The following is a 24,549-nucleotide window of genomic DNA, read 5'->3' on the forward strand; positions in this document are numbered from 1 at the left end:
TCAAAGTTATGATACAAACTACATTACACTAATCTAATAAATAAAAACAATAGTCCAATTTGAATTATTCACTTCTTAAAGTTTTTCCACATGAAAACAAAACAAATAGAAAAGTTTTTTTAATCGTCTAATTCCCTGGACTTTGCAAATGTTGTTTCCAATTATTTGAGGTCAACCAACTTTGTTAGTACTCTCGTTAACCTTGGTTGATAGACTACTAAATAATTGCATTACAGTGTTGCAGGCGACGTTATTTTGCGTCGTACCTTGCAGTCATTCTTTGTTTATAGTGGTTATTATCTTTTTCGTTTTATTATGAAAACACTACAAAATCTCAAAGGAATGGGTTTACAGTAAATGTCGATCAACTGTTGGTTTTAGGTTAATGCGTGTTATAATATAGCCACTCAACGATTTGATATCAACGCAATCAAACATTTATTCTCTCTATTACTAGAAGTCATTAATAATCCCATTATTTTAATGTACACAAGTTTTTAATTCAAAATTTAATCGCTAGTCAGATACCAATCCGCAAATGATCATCTAGAAGAAAAGAAACTAGTCTTCATTGATTCGTTTTTATTTATTTTTTTAACAAATTGTTATGTCTGATTTGATTGTAAAGTTTTAAAACTATTATAAAAGCGAAACATTTCACTATATTGTCTTCCGTTAGTGCTTTTTGAATGTTGTAAGAAAACATATTTTTTTTTAATTTTACTTTTTTGTTTTACGCATCGTTTTTATTTCGACCATTTTCGTGGTATCTTTGGTGAGTTTATTTCATATACATATATATATATATCAAAACATCGTGAGAATCATAGACTATTTACCGGATTTGTAATCACATAAGCAACACGACGGGTGCCACATGTGGAGCAGGATCTGCTTACCCTTCCGGAGCACCTGAGATCACCCCTAGTTTTTGGTGGGATTCGTGTTGTTTATTCTTTAGTTTTCTATGTTGTATCGTGTGTACTATTGTTTTTCTGTTTGTCTTTTTCATTTTTAGCCATGGCGTTGTCAGTTTGTTTTAGATTTATGAGTTTGACTGTCCCTTTGGTATCTTTCGTCCCTCTTTCATAGACATGTCATATTTTCACGCATACTCCCAAACAACTATTAGAATGATACTCAATCAAATATAACATAAGGAAATGGTAATAATTGAATTTAAGTTTTGTAGATTATTTGAATAAGGACGACACAAACTTGACAGCAAGGGATAACACTTCCTAATATTATTACATTTGAAAACAGAAAGACAGTTTTTTTCTGACAGTTCAATTCCCAGTACATTTGAAATAGACATTTCCAATTACTAGAATATGAAGTTTAACTTTAAGGTCACTAAAAGTAGGCTTTTTAATCTGAACTTAATGATTCTAATTTCTTGTCTGCGTCGTGTTTTTCGTCATAGTCGGCTGTTTATTGGGGCTGAGTTTATCCTTTTGGATTGTGGATTGAGAAAATAACTGGTGTCATGTTATAATTTTGGATCCTCAATGCTCTTTAAGTTTGTACATGTTTGGCTTTATCAATATTTCGATTTGAGCGTCACTGATGAGTCTTATGTAGACGAAACGCGCGTCTGGCGTACTAAATTATAATCCTGGTACTTTTGATAACTATTATCGTCAAACCGATTAATTCATATAATGTTGAATGTCAAAATTGATAACGTGCATGTTGCTAGCTATGTTAGTATGCTAATTATATTCTGAAATTAAAATAAAATCTTTTTTTCATTTGTTCACTCACACGAAAATAGTGGATGAACATGCCTTTATGATTTTTATATTTGTGACTTTGTTTTCTCAATCCACATCATTTCGTCACAAACACATGTTAAATTTTCAAACACATAGGGTTTCTTCAAATGGTTCAAAGGGATTCAGTAGTCGATTGACTGGTGTCATATTATCTGTGTATTACTATGCATTGTTTTCTGTGTATATGGTTGTTGGGAAATATTTTCATTGTTGATTGCACTTTTGTTTTTTCGAGCGTCACTGATGAGTCTTTTGTAGACTAAACGAGCGTCTGGCGTTTACACAAAATATCATTCCTGGTATATATGATGAGTTTATGAAAACTGAATTGATTTATTAGCAACTTAATATAGTTATTTATTCTCACGGTTTTGACTAGCCTGTGGAAAAAATTGTGTACAATATTATTCCAAACTTAGTTAAACAATGATGTTGTATCACATTATCTACACATGTTATTGTTTACTGCAAGCTTTATATTACAAGTAATAGATTTTAAGGAATTAACTTGATTACTATATGGATAAAGGGCAGTTATAGTGATAGAAGTATCTAGTCTCTTATCGTCCAAACCTATTAACACATTTTTTATAAGGTAAATTATTAATAAAATGCAGATAGTTTTCACTTCAAACTATTTTTCATCATTCCAATTTGACACGGCAGGAAACTTTGAAGGAAATAGTATAACCGTTATATATCCCACACTTCAACAGGCAAACGTAACTTTATAGAATAATATAGTACGTTGAAAAGTATGATCAAGTCAACTGAAAATGTTTTTACAATAAGTAAAATGTTCCGTTTCAAAATTTGTAAAATAAATTTATTGTTTTCTTATTTTGTACTGTTACATCCCTGTCTCAGGTTAGGGGGTTGTACCCCGCCATATTCTGTATATAGGTGCCTGTCCTAAGTCAGAAGCCTGTAATTCAGTAGTTATCGTTTTCTTATGTGTTACATATTTGTTTTTCGTTTATAAATTGTACATAAATGAGACCTTTAGTTTTCTAGTTTGAATTGTTTTACATTGTCATTTCGAGGCCTTTTATCGCTAACTATGCGGTATCGGCTTTGTTCAATGTTGAATGCCGTACGGTGAACTATAGTTGTTAATTTTGTATCGTTTTGTTTTCTTGTTGAGAGTTGTCTCATTGGCAATGATACCACATCTTCTTTTTTATATTATGTATAATTTTCCTAGTTGTAGTCGGCTATGACTGTTTCTCCGTTGGTTTAATTTGCCCGTGGTGCTGTCCACTGTTCTCCTGCTCATGCCTGTTAATTCTCCCCATTGTCTTTCAGCCTTTAAATTACATTTTACAGTGAGATTTCAAATGACATGTTTTATGCTACTCTATTCGTTGATAGGAAAATAAAAAAATAAGATAAATAAAGAAAGCCTATCGATATTTATACAGTTTTAAAAATATTGGTTTAACAAATCTCTTTTAGGAACTCATTTGTGTTAAGTGCTCTGTTCAGATTCACTATTCATCAGAGGTCTAGATTATCGCTGTCAAATATTTACTGTATTCTTTTGTATAGTTATAATTGTTCATTTATATTTAGCAAATAAAGTTAACGAATAATATTTTTGTTGTGTCTTTTGTAAATCAAAGTGTCTTTTGATTGAGTTAAGCCATTTTAATTAATTGTTTTATAGAGTGGCTTTCGATGTTGTGATGTTTGACTAGTATTTCTGGTTAAGGTATAGGTTGGTGCTTTTATGAATTGATAAACCTGTTGCATTTGTTTGCACCTGTCCTGAGTCAGTAACCTGTTGTTCAGTGGTCTTGTGTTTATCGTTAGTTTGTTTTCTTGCATGAATGGTTCTACAACAATTGTTGGGACCTCTATAGATTTATATGTTTTCGGTGTGAGCGCAGGCTTCGTGTTGTAGATCTATCCTGGTTTACCTTTCCAATTGTGACAACTGGATTGCGAGTTGTGTGATTGTCTAATATTCACTCATACCACATCTTCTTATATCGTTTGTGATAAAATCTCATCTAATGGTCCGAATAAATTCAATGTTCGTTCAGCTTTTATACTTCTGTTGTAGATCTATCCTGGTTTACCTTTCCAATTGTGACAACTGGATTGCGAGTTGTGTGATTGTCTAATATTCACTCATACCACATCTTCTTATATCGTTTGTGATAAAATCTCATCTAATGGTCCGAATAAATTCAATGTTCGTTCAGCTTTTATACTTCTGTTGAAGTAAACACGCATTTAAATGCGGGTTATCCCATGACAGAACATATATTAGATTAAAGACCTTTGCAATAATTGTTGTTTTCTTTTTGTCTTATATAAGTAACTATAAGACAGCTGTCATAAGAGAGCGAGTGCATAAACAAGACGGCGTGTAGTTAATACCCAATAGAATACCGACTGGTTGATGAAATGTCATGAAATAGGATGTTTATGCCCCAATAGAATCAACATTTTGTTTATTTTATTTACGTGTATTTGTTCTTATGGGATTATTGGCGTTCTTCTCTGAGTAAGATTTTTCACGACATTAATTCAAAACTGAGTCAGATTCAAAGTTAAATTACGTCAATTATATCATAAATGTGATTATCTTGTTCAAAGTTGAAGCGAGCTCAAAGTCAATAACATTTGAAAACATAAATCATGTTTCTAAGACAAACATATCAAGTCTGTGCTGTTCAAGTAGGACATTTAATTTGTTTCTTGTACTTTAAGTCTTCTTTCACGAATGTTAAATGGTAATTGTAATTTCCTCATCTTTTTCCATAATTGTCTTAAATTTCTGTTAGTCTACCGTTTTGTTGCGTAAGTTACGAATAGTCCATAAACAGGAGTTCACTTAAACCATATTATAACTCTATTTTGTACATTTTGCGATTCAATAATCTGTTCGATTTCGTTGGAAGCTGTAATAATGGTAAGCGCATTGACTGAGATAAGTTTCGTTTTGATTTGAGACCTATTAAGTGGTAACAGCTTTCACACACTATCCTTCTGGTAAATTCGATTAAAGCATCTTCTCGTTCTGCTCTGAATGATGCACATGTAAAATCAATCACTTATGAAAGAGGGGCGAAATATACCAAACATTAAAACTTATAGATCAAAATTAAACTGATGAAGACATTGCTTTTATTGAATAAGACAAACAGACAAACAATAGTACACAATACACAACATAGAAAAATGAAAACTAAGCAACACAAACACTATATTAGTTATGTTCCTTACTCCTGCCTTACATGGAGAGCCTTAGTAAAGACGATACCTGTCACGGTAAATGGCGATGCAACTTGTTGAAGTGCTGTAGGTAAAGGCGACTGATATATGCCTTATTCCGAGTCCCAATTACATATAAGATATATAGTTTTTTTTGTGAAAAATCTAATATACACACTAACGAATGACGAATAAACATGGTATCTAAAAACATTGTCGTAGAGAGATATGGATATGGTTCTACTAGATTTGTAGTTCCTGAAGATAATAAACTCTAGTGTGCATAACGCTTTGTCAATGTAGTTAACAATGTGTCTGCTGGTAACCGAAAAGGAAATTATGTTGACACAGGAACCGGTGCATTTTCTATCTTTCTTTTACAATAGATAATGTTGTTTATAACTTTAAAGTATTTTCAAGTGGCGAATTATTGTCTATGAGGAAGTTTTAACCTGTGAAATAGGACAATGTGAGTGTACATATTATTTGAATAACAAAAATATGAGATTCAACTGCTGTTGAATAAATGAAGAAAAACTGGTAACGTATCCGATGTTACTTCTGTTGTTATGGATTTTTATTATGGCGATTTTCTCAATGTATACTCTAAAGAGCTATCAACTGGTAAAGTGTTTGCCCATACTTTTGAAAACATAATAATTTAGACTATAAACGACAAAGATAAAAAGACGGAAATTTGACTGTTTTTTTCAGATGCGTTTTCATAGAGAAAACATTGTGTTTGCTATACATTCGTGTGTTGAAACAGCTCTAGGCTCATTTTAACATGTAAATAATTCATTTAAAGTGTTTAATTGCTTATATTCTTTCGGTAATAAAAACAAAACAAAAATGAAAGAAACCATATCTGATGATCCTTGCTGTAGTTTGCGCAAATTTCCGTGACAAACGAAACCGGAAGAGTGAAATAATATAATTTGACAATTGTAGCTAATAAGTTCTACATTTCATTGCAGTGTAACATTTCTTGGTTATAAACATATGTTTTTGGTAATTTAAAGCATTATTATATTTTTATTTGGGGTTTTAATAGACAATTTTGGAAACTTGAGGTTACATGGTTACAGAAGCTTGTACACATGTGCTAGTTCCCAATTCATATATAATCCTGCTGGCCACGTTATAACCGGTGACCTTAACATTGTTAATAACACTTCTCTACGAAATGTGTTATCGAAAGGTCCGAAATATCGTGAGCCTAAATCCATCAATTGGAAATACAACTTTAAAATTGTGATGGACTAAGTCGAGGATTATGCCAGGCAATGGGCTTAACGTGAAAAGGAAGATGTAGACACTCTCTCCGAATGGATTAAGGCAGTGAGGTCGTTAATACAAATCAGAATCAAGAAACTGAATGGGTCCATCAATACCCATGCTACGTCAATCTTTAAAGACCCAAATGTTGCTAAACACTTATCCGACCTCCATGAGAAATATGTTGTTGTCCCCGCAGACAAAGCCCCAAATATCATCGTTTTTGTCTGTAAAAGTTACTACATTAATTGCTTGATAAGGTATAGACAATCACTTGGAAACTCAACATATACCCTCACGACACTTACCAAAGAGGAAATCCTGGATAATCATAGGTCTGTTCTTTGTTCCTTTGGTATTTCAACCAAAGATGAAGAACTGGATCTTCCATCACTGTATTGGATACCTAAACTACATTAGTGTCCTTACAAACAACGGTATATTGCTGGGTCTTCCAAGTGCTCCACGAAACCTCTTTCTAAATTATTAACATCTATTTTATCAGCAATCAAAGACGGGCTTCAAAGTTATTGTGAAACTGCCTATACTAGAGGTGGCGTGAATCAGATGTGGATACTTAAAAATTCCAAAGATCTATTAGAGTACATACAATCTAACTCTCTTTCATCTTGTAACAGTATTAAAACATTTGACTTTTCTACCCTTTACACAAGTATCCCACATTTCAAACTAAAAGACAAATTGAAAGAGTTGGTATTACTTTGCTTCATAAAAAAAGAATGGCCAACGTAGATACAAGTATCTTGTCTTAGGGAGGGATAAATCATACTTTGTAAAGAATCACTTTGATTCAAACAAAAAATTCTCTGAAACCGATATTTTCAAGATGCTTGATTTCTTGATTGACAACATATTTGTCACGTTCGGAGGACGTGTTTTTCAATAGACTGTCGGCATCCCAATGGGAACAAACTGTGCCCCTCTACTTGCCGACTTGTTTCTTTATTATTATGAGGCCGACTTCATGCAGGAACTTCTTAGAAAGAAAGATAAGAAGTTAGCAATATCCTTTAACTCTACTTTCCGCTATCACTACAAACCATTAAAAGTCTGAAATGGCCTATATCTGTACTCGACTGTACTGATTTTTACTCGACCAGTCTGAATTCGTCTGAGATCTACTTGATAATACTCGACTGTAGTCTGAACCATACTTAACAGTCTGAATGTGTACTTGAACAGTACTTAACCATTTTATACTAGTCTGAACCGTACTCGACCTAGTCTGAACCGTACTGGACCTAGTCTGAACCATACTCGACCAAGTCTTAACCATACTCGACCAAGTCTTAACCAACCTAGACCTATTCTTTGTATCTATCAACTGAATTTTATCAATTTAGGATTTTTTTTAAATAAAAATGAAATTTGAACAACAATTAAAAATGTATTCAATACAGTATTGAAATTAAAATTTCACAATAATCAATCATAGTATAACGTCAACACAATATTAAACAACAGTTACGTAAAAATATATATCAACTTTTTAAATATAAATAAAACAAACTGATCACATAATTTAAAAAAATGAATTGTGACTAACAAATGACTAATATTTTAAATATTTATTTAAAATTTTATGAATACTTCGGAAGCATTTTATGGTAACTGGACTATTTTCACCATTAATTTAAACCTAGTAAAGATTTAGTTGAGTTGAATTAATAATGCAGTGAATGATTTTTTATTATTAATATATATATATAAAATAGTATATAACACAACTTTAAAATTTTTGAAAATGAGAGCTTAATTGTTTTGTTTTATTAAACCAAGAATTTAATGTAATCATGATAATAGAATTTCCATAGCAATCCTTGATAACCTTTTTAAAAAAAGAAATGTATTCCAAAGTAACAGTAAAACTTTATTTCAAGTAATTTAAGTAATTTTTTTTGTCAAATTAACATGGCATACAGAACGCACTTTAATATGTTCTAATTACCTCAATACATGTGTGTTTTACAGGTAAAAAGAAAGCCCTAATTTCTTAAATTCGTGTATTAGTTATCTAGTAAATATATGTACATTTGAAAGGATGTTGCAATTTTGAATCAATGTTATTTAGAATTTTATACCTCTGACCAGGTGTGATCTTATTTATGAGTTTGCCACAAGCAGAGGTTATTCTTTATATCTCACCACTAATCAGAAAAACAATTTTATTTATTTATCTATTTAACAAGATTGATCGTTTATATAAATATACAGTGTTAATTTCCATTGTTTACCGCAAGGCTAGCGTACATTTTAGAAAAATAAATTGAATGAAAACTACGGTTCCTTATATTTGTGCATTGTGATTAAAAATTCGTATGTATCATTACTTTCATTTGTTTACAACTCTGTCTTGTATTGTTCTGGTCGGACTATTGCAAATATTAAATTATATGACTGTATCATGTGTTTCCATCAGTTTACCATAGAACTATCACATGGTTAGGTTTGAAATTAATGGTAAACCCTACTTTTTAGTGCTTACCGTTTTAATTTATTGACATATCTGCACGACTAGATTCTCAAATTGATAGTGGTAAGATAATCGTTGCAAAGAATCCTGTTAAACTTTTGTGAAAGACGGTTTTAATTTTGCAGTGTTGGGAGAGTTTAATATGTTCTATTTTGAAGGCAATTGTATTGACCTGCAATACAGGTACCGTTCCATTTGAGTTTAGTTATATGTCTTGTGTTTCTGTCGCTGACCTAGGTTTTCTGTATTTGGCATGTGTAGTGCGTGCATCATGACATAAGACATTATAACGTGTACCATGATGAACTTTCGTGCATGACTGCTGTGTATATTTTTGACATTGAACTCTTGACCAGACTATGACTTTTTGACTCTTGACCTCTGCATATTGGGTGTGTCTCTTGGTATAATGACCTTGACGACAAGTCAGGAGTCTCTGTTTTTTTGTTGATCTTGTATGTTTTTAATTATAAGTTCAGTTTATGTTTTGGAGTTTGAACTTGTGCACACTTTGTTTAGGGGCCATCTGAAGCCCGCCTCCGGTCGAGGGATTTTCACGCTTTGTTGAAGACACACTGTTGGCTTTCGACTGCTTTCTGCTCTTTTGTCATGTTACTGTCTCTTTTACACATTCCACATTTTCATTCTCAATTTTTAAGAATGTTAGGTTCAAATGAAAACTAAATTAAATCCTTTAATTTTCGTGAAAAATTTGAGTGGGTCTCATTGGGGTCTAAGCGAGACGCGGGATTGCTGACTTTTTGTAAGCGTTACACGTGAAAGTCAAATTATTGTGCCGTGAAAACGGGAATTGAAGTCTAGCGGAACACGGGAATTTACAAAAAAACAAGAATTGCTTACTTACATAGTGTAAAAGAGGGACGAAAGATACCAAAGGGACAGTCAAACTCATAAATCTAAAACAAACTGACAACGCCATGGCTAAAAATAAAAAAGACAAACAGAAAAACAATAGTACACACGACACAACATAGAAAACTAAAGAATAAACAACACGAACCCCACCAAAAACTAGGGGTGATCTCAGGTGCTCCGGAAGGGTAAGCAGATCCTGCTCCACATGTGGCACCCGTCGTGTCGCTTAAGTGAATACAAATCCGGTAAATAGTCTAATTCGGTAGGTCATATTCATGAAAGGGAAGGGGATTGTAGTCACGACGTAAGGAACATATCCGATATCATTTGTGAAACGGTTTTTCCATAACGGTCAACCAACTCGTGATGGCGTCCGTAAAATTTACGAAGGGATGATTTCAACTTCACCATTTGGAACTCTTGGTTTAATAGCTCCCTTGTGAGCAGCAAACCTCTATCAAGAAAATCATGATAGGAAATGCAAGCACGGGAATATCGTATCAATTGGGAGATATATACCCCGTATGCAGGTGCTGCTGGAATGTTGCTACTTAGAAATGGAAAGTTCACAATTGGAAAGCTGAAATCATCTCTTTTGTCGTAAAGTTTTGTTTTCAACCGACCCTCATTGTCAATTTCTAGATGTAAGTCAAGATATGAAGCCGACTTAACTGTATCTGTAGTATCCTTTATCTCTAGTTCGATTGGATAGATGCGTTCCACATAGTCACCAAATTTTGAATTGTTTAGTGAAAGAACATCATCTATATAGCGGAAAGTAGAGTTAAAGGATATTGCTAACTTCTTATCTTTCTTCCTAAGAAGTTCCTGCATGAAGTCAGCCTCATAATAATAAAGAAACATGTCGGCGAGTAGAGGGGCACAGTTTGTTCCCATTGGAATGCCGACAGTCTGTTGAAAAACACGTCCTCCGAACGTAACAAATATGTTGTCAATCAAGAAATCAAGCATCTTGATAATATCAGTTTCAGAGAATTTTTTGTTTGAATCAGAGTGATTCTTTACAAAGTAGGATTTATCCCTCCCTAAGACAAGATACTTGTATCTACGTTGGCCATTCTTTTAGTAAGCGGAATACGGAAATCTGACAAAACAGTAAGCGGGATCCGGGATCAGAACCCCCAACGAAACCCCCATTAGAGAGAACATTTACTGCTTTAGTAACACCATGTGCTGCCAGTTGTGATAGATAATGCAAAATGTTTTAATCATTTTACCTTAGATTTCATTTCAATCCATGGACATGCAGATATGGATAGTCTGTTTTTACATCTTAAAAATTCACACAGAAGGTATACGCATATCAATAAACTGAATTCAATGCAAAGAACCTTTAAAGTGCACTTAGACAAAGAGCTCAATCTACATGATCTAGCGATCTAGTGCTGGTCACATGTAACTTGAAATATCGTTGTCTGTTACCAAACTGCACCGAGATCCTGAAAAAATATCATGTCAGGAACCTGTAATTCAGTGTTTGTCGTTTGTTTATGTGTTACATATTTGTTTTACGTTCATAAATTTGTCCGTTTCTATTCTCGTTTAAAATGTGTTACTTTGTCATTTCGGGTGACTATGAGGTATGACCTTTGCTCATTGTTGAAACCCGTATTGTGACCTATAGTTGTTAATTCCTGTGTCATCTGATCTCTTGTAGAGGGTTCTCATTGGCACTCAAGCCATATTAGGTAAAGTGTGGGGATCCCGTTAACAAATTTAACCCCGCCTTATTCTGTATGTATATGTGCCTGTCCCAAGTCAGGAGCCTGTAATTCAGTGATTGTCGTTTGTTTATGTGTTACATATTTGTTTTTTGTACATAAATTAGGCCGTTATTTCTCGTTTGAATTGTTTTACATTGTCATTTCGTAGCCTTGTATAGCTGACTATTGTATATGGACTTTGCTCATTGTTTAAGGCCGTATGGTGACCTATAGTTGTTAATTTCTGAGTCATTTGGTCTCTTGTTGAGAGTTCTCATTGACACTCATGCCAGATTTTCTTTTTCATATTGTGTGTAAGTTTTGTAGTACTTCCCAATATTTGTTGAGTCATTTTTAGGATGTTCGGAAAGGACGGACAAGGGTAACACCTTATGCCTCTCTACTATGGCACCAACACAGAAGTTCTGACTATTGTGCTGGTAATACTCATCCCACTGGCACTGTCATTAACACACACACACACACTTGTATTATTAAAATATTTAATCTTAATTTGGATTTCTTTTTTGGGGGGGGGGGGGCGGGGGGGGGCGAATGATTAATTATATGCATCCCCTTCACAAGGAGTCTCAAATTTTACAAATTTATTGTACATATACTTTTTTGTAATATTTTATAGCTTATTTTTCAACTAATTAAAGCTTACAAACTTAAATTGATCATCTCTTTCTTTTTATATGTCTTTTAACATTTTGTTTTGAACAAAACGATTTGTTACATATACTTCACATGTATTTCTATCAAATCTGGCATTATTACAAAGCCAATTAAATAAAATTCAGTCGAACTTGAAAATAAATATGCAATCATTCAAATATATATGCAAGTCGTTAACTGGTCAAGTGGCTAAATGTACATATCGTCGGCAAATTGAACGACATGTCGTTTTGAAACTTGTAGAAATATTAACGGAAATAAGGGATGAGTAAAGAAAAATAAATGAAAACAGAACGACTGAATTCAATAAAAGGATGTTCGATATACTGTATATTTCGATTTATTTTTAAAATCTATACGATGCTTTATTTTTATCTAGTTTCATAATGAAAATAATTAAAAGAGAAGATAAATACCTTACAGCTTCCTTTGCCGCCGATGCTGAAATGTTTAATGCTATAAAACAATTTTAGCGTCTTTGACCTATTTTATCTTTTTATTCGGATACTTGCGGTTATCTTCTCCAAGTTCAACGAAAAAATTAGAATGATCTAGAATAGAACCCAGATGGAACCAAGAAGTTGGGTTGCTATAACCAAACAACCCGGATGTTGAACCAGTTACCATGGTTTCGAACCAAAGAACCAAGGTTCAGAACCAAAAAACCCAGATGGAACCAAGGTTTAGAACCAGAGTGCCCGGATATAACCTAATTGCATTCAGAATTCTCTTGACTTTTTATACCTTCAACGTATTTTCCAAATCATTTATTTATTTAGTATATTTATATATAATATTATCCCTTTTTGATATAAGTTTGATATAATATATATTTCATCCTAAATATAATCCTAGATATATTTCTAATATAAGGTTAAATTTTTTTATAAATTTTGTTGGCTGTTGTTATATATGTCATTAAATAGAAATTTATTTTAACAGTTAAAAAAGTAGAGTTTTTTTGGTCTAGTATGGTTCAGACTGGTCGAGTACTGTTCAGACCTTTTGTTAAGTATGGTTCAGACTGGAAAAATAGGTCGAGTACAAGTCGAGAATGGGTTAAGACTGTTTCAGACTGGTCCAGTAATAGTTCAGACTATTTTCAACGGCAAAGATAAGGGTCAAGTACAATTCAGTACAGTCAAGTATGGTTCAGACTGGGGTCGAGTAATGTCTAGTAAAAGTCAGACCAATTCAGACTGGTCGAGTAAAAATCAGTACAGTCGAGTACAGATATAGGCCATTTCAGACTTTAATGGTTTGTAGTGTATATAGATGACGTTCTGTCACTAAACAATTCAAAATTTGGTGACTATGTGGAACGCATCTATCCCATCGAATTGGAGATAAAGGATACTACAGATACAGTTAAGTCGGCTTCATATCTTGACTTACATCTAGAAATTGACAATGAGGGTCGGTTGAAAACAAAACTTTACGACAAAAGAGATGATTTCAGCTTTCCAATTGTGAACTTTTCATTTCTAAGTAGCAACATTCCAGCAGCACCTGCATACGGGGTATATATCTCCCAATTGATACGATATTCCCGTGCTTGCATTTCCTATCATGATTTTCTTGATAGAGAGTTACTGCTCACAAGGAAGCTATTAAACCAAGAGTTCCAAATGGTGAAGTTGAAATCATCCCTTCGTAAATTTTACGGACGCCATCACGAGTTGGTTGACCGTTATGTAATAACCGTTTCACAAATGATATCGGATATGTTCCTTACGTCGTAACTACAATCCCCTTCCCTTTCATGAATGTGACCTACCGAATTAGACTATTTACCGGATTTGTAATCACATAAGCAACACGACGGGTGCCACATGTGGATCAGGATCTGCTTACCCTTCCGGAGCACCTGAGATCACCCCTAGTTTTTGGTGGGGTTCGTGTTGTTTATTCTTTAGTTTTCTATGTTGTGTCATGTGTACTATTGTTTTTCTGTTTGTCTTTTTCATTTTTAGCCATGGCGTTGTCAGTTTGTTTTAGATTTATGAGTTTGACTGTCCCTTTGGTATCTTTCGTCCCTCTTTTAAAAAGAGATGAACATTTGATTGGCTATATTCAAGTAATGATTATTTTCTTATTTGCAATATTTTCTATAGTAATGGATAGAAAAAAACTGGAATCATGCTAATTATTTCTTTATTTGAAACAAAGATACATTCTGAACAATTTTTTCAAAATTGCAAATTTAATATACACTAATAGGGTAAAACAATGGTGATATTACACTTTAGGTTAATGCAGCCTTTTTCATAATATCTCTCTTTCTTCATTTCAGTATAAACGCTTCTAGAATGAACCTGATTTGGTGTGTGGAGAATTTGGTTTCCTTTACGGACTTGGATCATAAATGTGAACTTTTTCATAATATTTCCTTTTCTTCATATCTATATAAACCATCAAAGATTTGTTTTATTTGCCATTGTGCTCTACAAGGGGTTTAAGTTATACATTTTAATTGAATTTCCCAAATGCAATATCTAATCCTCCTTATTTCAGAGGGTTTTGACTGATGTTAACAATACATAAAAAGGAAGCACTTAATTATCCAGTTTTAATTAAATCAATACCACATAACAAGAAATACAAATTCATAATTTCATTTGATTTCTTTACAATATAAAGTTCCCATTAAATTTTGGCACATGTCATGGTTTCATTATTTTAAACGCAATACCGACACATAACAAACACTTCAGATTGAATGAATTAATAAAGAAATATCTTTTTATATTCTGCATGCTATCAACGAGCATTCCAAATAAAAGTGAATGACCGGTGTTTAGAAAAAAGAAAAATCACAAAAATACTATACTCAGAGGAAAATCTAATCGGAAAGTCCATAATCACATGGCAAAATCAAAAGACAAAACACATAAAAAATGAATGGACAAGAACTGTCATATTTCTAACTTGGTACAGGCATTTTTCAAATGTAGAAAATGGTGAATTAAACCTGGTTTTATAACGCTAAAACGTTAGAAAATATGCAAAATAATTAACAGTATCACATTTAGTGGGCCAGATTTCGCATTTCGACAAGAAGTGTTCAAAGCCTAAATATTTCAAAATGCATATTTTATTTCGATATCTGACATTGTCTTGAAAGGTTGTTACATTGAATATTACTCTTAAATGTGACCATATAACCGGAACAGTTTATAAGGAACATATTCCAAAACAAAACAGATTTATTTTGTATTAACCCACTGACTGGATTATAGTGCAACAATTGACCATTTTGTTCTCTATACATCATCAGTTAAAAAAGTATCAAGCCGGAATTGATAATGTTTATACACAAAGTATAATTTACACAGGCATATTTCACTCACATAAATTTCACATGAATTTTAATTCATGTGAATCTCACGGGAAATTCTCGGGTGAATTTCTCCTCAAACGAGCTCATACATGAAATCGGTTTTTGTAAGTTTTTATGTGAAATTCACATGAATTTTTGAAATAGAGTAATGCAAATAACATCTTAATTTTAAAATTTAATTAAACTCATGAAAAATATCAAACATTTCACGTGAAATTGTTGTGAAATATTTTACATCAGATTCAGGCCTAGCGAATCTCAATTCACGTGAAATTCATATGACAATTTTCACGTGAGTTTAATGTAAATATAAGCTCGATTGAGGTGAATCTCACGAGATTTTTTTCATGTGAAATTCATGTCAGTTTCATGTGAAATTCATGTGAGCAAATTTTGCCTGTGTAAAAAGAAAATAAACTACAATTTACCTTAGTATGAGGTTGTTTTCTTCGTAAAAATATGTACCCCAAAAACTGTCATTTCCCATTATTTTAAAATTGCTCTCTACAATATTTATTTTTTTCATTCATCTAATTTAAGATTGATCCCCCGTTTTATTCATTTTGTTATATTTTTTGTTAACAGTGACGTTTTAGAGTTTTACTTGGTTCTTTTTCATATGTTTATCTTTTTTCCTCAACATTTTTTATTTTTTATATAAAACATGTAAGACAAACTGGTAGAGATGTTAGAAAAAAGAAAGAATCACCATAAGTATTTGTTATTTTACATAGAATGCTTACGTCAGCATGACATCGGTGTAGTATTAATTATATGTAACACAAATAGTTTTCACAAGTAATTCTGTTTCATTTCAGAATAATCCCATGATAGTTATGTAATGCCGTTACAAAATTATGTTTAATATTCTTCTCATAGATTTAATAACAATAGATTAAGGTAGATTCTTGGTATACCGCCATCTTGAATTATACCTTCACAGTGAAAAATCAGTCTAGTTATTTGCTCAAATCCGCGAATTTAGAGACAGATTTGCAGTTTAATGGTGAGAATGTTTATTTATATAAACAAAACTTGCTGATTTATTGTATTGTACGCATATTTTAACAAACATCATTTTTGTTTGTTTTTAAAATCATTTTTTTCAAATGAGCCATTTAAGGGGAAATAACTCTTTTAGTAAAAAAAATATACTTGAATAATAGGGAAAGTTTTTATTTTAATTTGTAGCAAGAAAACTAGTTCGGTGACAACATTTTTTATTTTCATTGTCTTAAAACATATAAAAAAAACCTGTCTTCTCACATTTTTTTTATGAACACGAATGTGTTTTGTTTTATGAACAATCTAAATTTAGGCAGATTTCAACGTCACATAGCTAGAAAAATAGCACGGTGATCCATACTTTTTTGATGTATTTTTGAAAAAAGCACAGTATAATCTTCATTGTGGCAAATTATAAGAAAACTCAGTTTAAAAGAAAGTCTATACTTATGACCTACATTAAAAGACAATAAAAATGAAAGGCAGAATATCTTCGGTATTCAATCATTATATTTTTGACTGAAGGTCATTTAGTAAGATAATTCTAATTCAACAACCAGGCAGAATGAATTCTTACTCTCCATGTGCATTTCCTTGATATCAAAATTGAGTTTGACGCCCGAACGTACCTTCACAGGTGAAATGAGAACCAACTTTGATAACTTAATATTCCATTTAAAAAGGAAATCAGTTTTATAAATAAATTTTCATCATTAATTGCTTTTAATTCTGATTAAATTTGCTCTCACCCTTCTCGGCCGAATTGAAAGTATTTCATCTCTAAATTCAACAGGCTATAAACTTTTTAATTCTAATTAAATTTTCTCTCATCCTTCAACAGGCTATAAACAAGAAATAGGATAAGTTGCTTGCAGTATGATATTATTGTTTTTCTTGCGGTACAATAATTTATTTCACTTTATTGTACAGATTTCCTCGATTCAAACAACATATAAATGCATGTAATAAACATAGGTATATATAAAATGCAGACCAGTAACTTGTTAAATTGGTTTTGAATGTTTTATTGTTTTCAAAATATATTTCTATCAATAAAGGTCCCTTTAAACAAATTTCTTTGAATAAAACAATATTCTATTTTTGATGGGGAAAACCTGCACTTTGTATGATTAGGTAAATATAGTGCGTCATAGAGCAACTAATGTGTTGTTATTAGAAAATATATAATTGAGTAAATAGTTTAAAAAAAAAAATTGCTTTTGACATTTCGGATGTTTGTTTGTTCAAAGAAAATAATAGAATGCGATTTGATGGTTGACCTGAATTTGAGAACATATTGCTAATTCTGTTCCCAGTGCATTACATTAATAAAAAAAACTCAAGCCCATTGTTTTACTGAACCTAACATTAGTTACTTTAAAAATTGAAAACAAAGGTTAATATTGAAAATACAAAGATTGTGATTTATGGTGCGAGTAGAACTCAAAAGAGCTTAAAGTTTACATGTAATAACGATGAAACTGTATCCTAATTTTTGATAAGTTTTGTTATCTTGGTTTCACGTTTTATAAAACTTAAAACTTTAGACTTACACAGAAAGTTCTAACGCAAAAGGTTAAGTAGTTAATGTTCAGCATGTTTCACGTATTGTTTGCTTATGCAAGTACAACTCCGGTGATACAGATGGGTGCGGTCCTAACCTTGACAAAAGTTAACTTAGAGTTAACTTGTTGACTGCTTTATAAGTTAACTTGAGAATTTTTAAGCAGTCAAGCAAGTTAACTTCGTCGTTGGTGGACCAGACCTACGGTCTGCTTTTTTAGGACTGCTGCAGTCCTATCGACAAGTCTGCTCCAGACCAGACCTGTGGACAAGTCTGCTTTTGACCAGTCCTGAGGACAGGTCTGCCCCAGACCAGACCTGTGGACAAGTCTGCTTTTGACCAGTCCTGAGGACAGGTCTGCCTCAGACCAGACCTGTGGACAGGTCTGCTCCTGACCAGACCTGAGGACAGGTCTGCTTTTGACCAGACCTGTGGACAAGTCTGCTATTGACCAGACCTGAGGACAGGTCTGCTTATGACAGATTATCGTTATAAGAGTTTTCATATCAGCCTTGAGCTTTCCGCATGATTAAAATATGTAAACAACATTCGAATTGTTTTTCCACAGATATTATTTATTATTTACTCGCTAGACTCTACTAGATATATTATACAAATGCTCTCTTTTATTTGATATACTTGTATTCTTATATAAATAAAAAATGGCTATACGATCACCATGATCACACAGAGTTTGTTTTATTAGAAGGCGGATAGAAAGGTTATCCAACGCATTGGAACAATATTCTTATATCACGGGATATCGGCAACATTGTCTACGTTACTTCGTTCCCCGTTGTTTACCTGTCCCTTCCTAAATTTTACTTTATGCATAAATTTATACTTGCATGGATATTTCATTGGTATTCAACTTGTTTGCATTGGATTTACTATTCTATTTCCCGCAAAATATTCTAACAGAAATTGTACAGTGTCCGTAAGCATACGGTGTGGTAAAACTATCAACAATCTCGTCAAATTTGTCAGATTTATCGAGAGATTTGTCATTGCCGATATTTATATGGGACATCCTAAAATTATACTCAATGCGCACTCTAATGAAATAGTTGCCACTTGACGTTTAACTATAAACAAAATCAATCAACCGACATAATAGATTCCAAGAAGAGAACCTAGTATACTTTTTTTTATTAAATCATTGTAAATAGTAAAAATGAATTCAGACATGTCAGTGTTGGTACTTTGATGATGTGGCATAATAGTTTTGTTTTACACGTACACCATCATGAACTCCTATATATGATCTGACTGTTATAATGAATAAATAGATGAAATTCTGACATTCTCAATTTAATCAGAATATTTTTTGCATTAATAGTTTTCCAATATTATACGTGTACATTTACGGTCCTACTAAAATGTGAACAGGAGCGCCAGGAGAAGACATGAAGGCACTCGGTACAATGGTATGCGGGTATATAGATTTGTAAATAAAAGTGCACATATGATCAGTTTTGGTCAACTAGTTTTCCAAGTCAGCATGAGGTATTAAAACTACTGAAATTTTGTTACGTATCAATATTTTCAATAAAAGGAGGACACGCTGGTATCCTAAATTTATGCGAACAAAAATTTGTTGTTATTAAATTGCAATATTGCTGTCCATTGTCATGATTATATTATACATTGATTCCTGACATAAAAAATATGGCTGATTAATACTATGGGCGTACGTCATGGTGTATATAGATTTACAAATTAAATACACATATGGTCAGTTTTGGTAATGCGGTCAAATAATTTTGTTGTACAAGTCAGCTGGAGGTATCAAAACTACTGAAATTTTGTTACGTATCAATATTTTGAATAAAATGAGGACATGCTGGTGTCCTAAATTGATGTGAACAAAAATTTGTTGTTATTATATTGCAATATTGCTGTCCATTGTCATGATTGTATTATACATTGAATCCTGACATAAAAAATAAGGCTGATTTACTATGCGGGTATATAGATTTACAATTTAAAGAGCACATATGGTCAGTTTTGGTGGATGCAGTCAAATAATTTTGTTGCGCAAGTCAGCTGGAGGTATCAAAGCTACTGAAATTTTGTTACATATCAATATTTTGAATAAAATGAGGACATGCTGGTATTCTAAATTGATGCGAACCAAATTTTTTTGTTATTATATTGCAATATTGCTGTCCCTTGTCATGATTGTATTATACATTAAATCCTGACATAAAAAAATGGCTGATTTACTATGCAGGTATATAGATTTTCAAATTAAAGTGAACATATGGTCATTTTTGGTGGATGAGGTCAAATAATTGTGTTGTACAAGTCAACAGGAGGTATCAAAACTTCTGAAATTTTGTTACGTATCAATATTTTGAATAAAATGAGGACATGCTGGAATTCTAAATTGATGTGAACAAAAATTTGTTGTTATTATATTGCAATATTGCTGTCCATTGTCATGATTGTATTATACATTGAATCCCGACATAAAAAATATGGCTGATTTACTATGCGGGTATATAGATTTCCAATAAAAGTTCACATATGGTCAGTTTTGGTGGATGTGGTCAAACAATTTTGTTGTACAAGTCAGCTGGAGGTATCAAAACTACTGAAATTTTGTTACTTATCAATATTTTGAATAAAATGAGGACATGCTGGTATCCTAAATTTATGTGAACAAAAATTTGTTGTTATTATATTGCAATATTGCTGTCCATTGTCATGATTGTATTATACATTGATTCTGGCATAAAAAAATATGGCTGATTAACTATGTGGGTATATAGATTTACAAATTAAAGTGCATATATGGTCAGTTTTGGTGGATGCGGTCAAATAATTTTGTTGTACAAGTCAACTGGAGGTATCAAAACTACTGAAATTTTGTTACGTATCAATATTTTGAATAAAATGAGGACATGCTGGTGTCCTTAATTGATGTGAACAAAAATTTGTTGTTATTATATTGCAATATTGCTGTCCATTGTCATGATTGTATTATACATTGAATCCTGACATAAAAAATATGGCTGATTTACTATGCGGGTATATAGATTTATAAATTAAAGTGCATATATGGTCAGTTTTGGTAATGCGGTCAAATAATTTTGTTGTACAAGTCAGCTGGAGGTATCAAAGCTACTGAAATTTTGTTACGTATCAATATTTTGAATAAAATGAGGACATGCTGGTATCCTAAATTGATGTGAACAAAAATTTGTTGTTATTATATTGCAATATTGCTGTCCATTGTCATGATTGTATTATACATTAATTCTGGCATAAAAAATATGGCTGATTAACTATGCGAGTATATAGATTTACAAATTAAAGTGCACATATGGTCAGTTTTGGTGGATGCGGTCAAATAATTTTGTTGTACAAGTCAACTGGAGGTATCAAATCTACTGAAATTTTGTTACGTATCAATATTTTGAATATAATGAGGACATGCTGGTATCCTAAATTGATGTGCACAAAAATTTGTTGTTATTATATTGCAATATTGCTGTCCATTGTCATGATTGTATTATACATTGAATCCTGACATAAAAAATATGGCTGATTTACTATGCGGGTATATAGATTTACAAATTAAAGTGCATATATGGTCAGTTTTGGTAATGCGGTCAAATAATTTTGTTGTACAAGTCAGCTGGAGGTATCAAAACTACTGAAATTTTGTTACGTATCAATATTTTGAATAAAATGAGGACATGCTGGTATCTTAAATTTATGCGAACCAAAATTTTTTGTTATTATATTGCAATTTTGCTGTCCATTGTCATGATTGTATTATACATTGAATCCTGACATAAAAAATATGGCTGATTTACTATGCGGGTATATAGATTTACAAATTAAAGTGCATATATATGGTCAGTTTTGGTAATGCGGTCAAATAATTTTGTTACGTATCAATATTTTGAATAAAATGAGGACATGCTGGTATCTTAAATTTATGCGAACCAAAATTTTTTGTTATTATATTGCAATTTTGCTGTCCATTGTCATGATTGTATTATACATTGAATCCTGACATAAAAAATATGGCTGATTTACTATGCAGGTATATAGATTTACAAATTAAAGTGCATATATGGTCAGTTTTGGTAATGCGGTCAAATAATTTTGTTGTACAAGTCAGCTGGAGGTATCAAAACTACTGAAATTTTGTTACGTATCAATATTTTGAATAAAATGAGGACATGCTGGTATCTTAAATTTATGCGAACCAACATTTTTTGTTATTATATTGCAATTTTGCTGTCCATTGTCATGATTGTATTATACATTGAATCCTGACATAAAAAATATGGCTGATTTACTATGCGGGTATATAGATTTACAAATTAAAGTGCATATATGGTCAGTTTTGGTAATGCGGTCAAATAATTTTGTTGTACAAGTCAGCTGGAGGTATCAAAATTACTGAAATTTTGTTACGTATCAATATTTTGAATAAAATGAGGACATGCTGGTATCTTAAATTTATGCTAACCAAAATTTTTTGTTATTATTTTGCAATTTTGCTGTCCATTGTCATGATTGTATTATACATTGAATCCTGACATAAAAAATATGGCTGATTTACTATGCGGGTATATAGATTTCCAATAAAAGTTCACATATGGTCAGTTTTGGTGGATGTGGTCAAACAATTTTGTTGTACAAGTCAGCTGGAGGTATCAAAACTACTGAAATTTTGTTACTTATCAATATTTTGAATAAAATGAGGACATGCTGGTATCCTAAATTTATGTGAACAAAAATTTGTTGTTATTATATTGCAATATTGCTGTCCATTGTCATGATTGTATTATACATTGATTCTGGCATAAAAAAATATGGCTGATTAACTATGTGGGTATATAGATTTACAAATTAAAGTGCATATATGGTCAGTTTTGGTGGATGCGGTCAAATAATTTTGTTGTACAAGTCAACTGGAGGTATCAAAACTACTGAAATTTTGTTACGTATCAATATTTTGAATAAAATGAGGACATGCTGGTGTCCTAAATTGATGTGAACAAAAATTTGTTGTTATTATATTGCAATATTGCTGTCCATTGTCATGATTGTATTATACATTGAATCCTGACATAAAAAATATGGCTGATTTACTATGCGGGTATAAAGATTTACAAATTAAAGTGCATATATTGTCAGTTTTGGTAATGCGGTCAAATAATTTTGTTGTACAAGTCAGCTGGAGGTATCAAAGCTACTGAAATTTTGTTACGTATCAATATTTTGAATAAAATGAGGACATGCTGGTATCCTAAATTGATGTGAACAAAAATTTGTTGTTATTATATTGCAATATTGCTGTCCATTGTCATGATTGTATTATACATTGATTCTGGCATAAAAAATATGGCTGATTAACTATGCGAGTATATAGATTTACTAATTAAAGTGCACATATGGTCAGTTTTGGTGGATGCGGTCAAATAATTTTGTTGTACAAGTCAACTGGAGGTATCAAATCTACTGAAATTTTGTTACGTATCAATATTTTGAATAAAATGAGGACATGCTGGTATCTTAAATTTATGCTAACCAAAATTTTTTGTTATTATTTTGCAATTTTGCTGTCCATTGTCATGATTGTATTATACATTGAATCCTGACATAAAAAATATGGCTGATTTACTATGCGGGTATATAGATTTCCAATAAAAGTTCACATATGGTCAGTTTTGGTGGATGTGGTCAAACAATTTTGTTGTACAAGTCAGCTGGAGGTATCAAAACTACTGAAATTTTGTTACTTATCAATATTTTGAATAAAATGAGGACATGCTGGTATCCTAAATTTTGTGTGAACAAAAATTTGTTGTTACATGTATTATATTGCAATATTGCTGTCCATTGTCATGATTGTATTATACATTGATTCTGGCATAAAAAAATATGGCTGATTAACTATGTGGTTATATAGATTTACAAATTAAAGTGCATATATGGTCAGTTTTGGTGGATGCGGTCAAATAATTTTGTTGTACAAGTCAACTGGAGGTATCAAAACTACTGAAATTTTGTTACGTATCAATATTTTGAATAAAATGAGGACATGCTGGTGTCCTAAATTGATGTGAACAAAAATTTGTTGTTATTATATTGCAATATTGCTGTCCATTGTCATGATTGTATTATACATTGAATCCTGACATAAAAAATATGGCTGATTTACTATGCGGGTATAAAGATTTACAAATTAAAGTGCATATATTGTCAGTTTTGGTAATGCGGTCAAATAATTTTGTTGTACAAGTCAGCTGGAGGTATCAAAGCTACTGAAATTTTGTTACGTATCAATATTTTGAATAAAATGAGGACATGCTGGTATCCTAAATTGATGTGAACAAAAATTTGTTGTTATTATATTGCAATATTGCTGTCCATTGTCATGATTGTATTATACATTGATTCTGGCATAAAAAATATGGCTGATTAACTATGCGAGTATATAGATTTACTAATTAAAGTGCACATATGGTCAGTTTTGGTGGATGCGGTCAAATAATTTTGTTGTACAAGTCAACTGGAGGTATCAAATCTACTGAAATTTTGTTACGTATCAATATTTTGAATAA

This window comes from Mytilus edulis, chromosome 1 (genome assembly GCF_963676685.1).
Source record: "Mytilus edulis chromosome 1, xbMytEdul2.2, whole genome shotgun sequence".
Taxonomy (NCBI): Eukaryota; Metazoa; Mollusca; class Bivalvia; order Mytilida; family Mytilidae; genus Mytilus; species Mytilus edulis.